This window comes from Charadrius vociferus, unplaced genomic scaffold, assembly GCF_000708025.1.
Source record: "Charadrius vociferus isolate BGI_N301 unplaced genomic scaffold, ASM70802v2 scaffold218, whole genome shotgun sequence".
NCBI classification, from domain to species: domain Eukaryota; kingdom Metazoa; phylum Chordata; class Aves; order Charadriiformes; family Charadriidae; genus Charadrius; species Charadrius vociferus.
The window spans coordinates 1,690,667-1,693,390 of NW_009650084.1; positions in this window are offsets into that span (position 1 = coordinate 1,690,667).

The window sequence follows — 2,724 nt, forward strand, 5'->3', positions numbered from 1 at the left end:
TCTACCAGGCAGGGACAATAAAAAACTCTGCTCCTGAAAGCCCAGGGTCCAGAAAGCAGTAAAATTATTCAAGAAAACTAAAAATATGGCTTCGTCTCCTTTGCATGTACCAAGCACAAACTGATGATGTTTTGTACATCACAGAAAAATGCTTTTCCAGTAAAGACATCACTTCCAGAGATTACTTAGAATGGTGAAGTGTAACACTGTGCATAATATAGCAAATGTGGTACAAATGTTGGAGTAAATTTACACTTTTCAGAGTGAATATTCTAAATAACATCACTAGTATGGAGAGTTCCAAAGTTAGCATAGAGATGAAGTATTTCAATCATTGTCAGAAATATTGTATTATTTATGATAACAAATACGAAATCAGCATTGAGGCTGAAAATTTTCTTCATGATTATTGTCAGACTAGATGGGAAATGCAGGCAATTTATTTTCACAAATCCTGAATATCTTAGAAAAATCTAGGTCCAAAGGTAATCTTATAGTTGAGATAAATTTGTGAAGTGAGGATAGTGATATCTCCAATAGTTCATAATTATGGGGCCAATAGTTCATAATTACTTCGGTAAAATTAAGTGGAGGCTTTCATATTTTCTCATCTTTAATTATGTTTCTCCTCTGTTTTTTGGCTAAATTAGGCTTTTTGGCACAAGAACATTCATTTCAGGATCTGCTCCAGAGCTGGTTGGTTAAGCTTGTTGTTTCCATATAATTTGGTACAATCCATAAACAGACTTCATTGCAAATTTGCAAGTTTACAAATCTTTTGCTAACTTCGTGATGAAAAATACGACTGCTTTATTTATTAGCTGCAATTAATGTAAATTAGATTCTTTGTTAATTGGCATTTTATGGTTATGGGTGGTTATAGGTTATTTTTACCGGCACTTCTTTGGACATTTATCCAGTTGAGCTATATGGTTAAATACCTGAACGATGTTATGTCATTTCTGTTCCCTTCTTGAATGATCCAAGAAGCACACACACACACTCAAATATATATATGCACTTACAAATACACTCATCTTTCTCTATACACAACTATACCTATATATGCTTTTACATTTACATACACCTATATATACAGATACACATACATGTATATGCATTTGTACTTGCACACAGGCACACACATGTTCCCTCCACCTCTGCTAAAATCAATCATTATTTCTTATAAAGAAAATTATTTCTCATAAAGAAAATTATTTCTCCTTCCAGTTAAATTCTCCACCAGTCCCTCACTTTACTTTGCATTAGTATGCTCACAGAAAGGGGCTATCCTTTGTGTGAGTTCATGAAAAACTGGAAATCTAGATACTGAAATCAAGACATGATTAAGATTCACCCGAAACACTATAGGTCTTCTTCCCTGGTTACTGACTCACTTGTTGTCCTATTATTGTAAGGATTCCTCTTGCTAGTCCTAACTAGGGTAACATGCCATCATCCGTTCTCCATCAGAAACGCACACATACATGAGAAGTTTAAGGTGAACTGGCTTGCTTCTGCTCCATGGTATGTGCACTATATGAGAAAATTACTTACCTTGCGTTTCTGCTTCTGTGAAAATGCCTTGCATGAATCTTTTCCTGGCTCATGTCCCATGCTAAACCCAAAGCATTTTCGTCTTTTAAAGACACTGTTGTCAGCCAGGAGCACCCCAGGAGAATCAATAACCCCCCGCGGTAAATGCACACTTCCCTGGCCTGACATATCCAGCCCATCAAACGTTCCTCTGCCTAAAAGGAACGCAGAGCTCCCCTTCCTCGTCATTAAATCCATTCTTCAAATCAATGCACATATATTAATTACATGCACAATTAATGAAATAAAGCAAATGCTTTAAAAGCAAACCCAGTATCCAGGCATAAGGGGTTGCTGAAACAGGCAGTATCATCTCCAGGCCTGGGCAGGAGACGTGCAGCACGCTGTCTTCAGGGGCGCAGAAGATGCATGCCCCTTGTCTCATCACTTTTCATGTCTGTTTGTCTGCTAGGTGGTCTGAGGGAAGCAACAAGAAGATGTGCGTATAGACAAGTTAGGACTGACAAGCAATTAGCCGGGCTGATGTTGTGGGCTGCCTCTGTACTGCTGAATGGGCGGTGGAGCTCGGCTCTCTACACTGCTAGGCAGTGTGACAGGTTTCTGGCATGGCATTGGCCCATGCTTTCCACCTGATCTGCTCCCAGCCATGCCTGGGGACCATTCCCAGTAGCAACTTGGGCCCGGCACCAGTTCCAGGTGATTGTTTGCACATGGCCACCCTGACTTGGAACTAGCACCACGGACATGGGTGGCTCTGCGGCTCTTGGCCAGAGGACTCAACACTAGCACGTTTCATTTGCTGGTCTGGCTGTAGCTGTACAGACCTGCTTGGGCTTTTTTGCCATTAACCTGCTAACTGTTGCCTGTCACAACTAACAGTGTTATGCCAGTGATCTTCAAGGGTTAGCTGTTAGTGAATCTGGAAAGCATTATGTCTAGTGGGCAGGTGGACAGCAGAAGACTAAAAAGATGAAGCAAAGGAAAGAAAAGAAAGAATTGTCTCTCTTTGCCCCACATTATACTGCTTACTTAGTCCCCTCCAGCAAGCTGGAAGAGCTATTCCAGTTTTGCCCTTCAGGTACAAAGCTTCCCTAAGCCTGAAGTACGGGATCGCTGCAGCAGTGTGAGACTTACCTGGGGACAATTCTCCACCCTAACTTTCAAAGC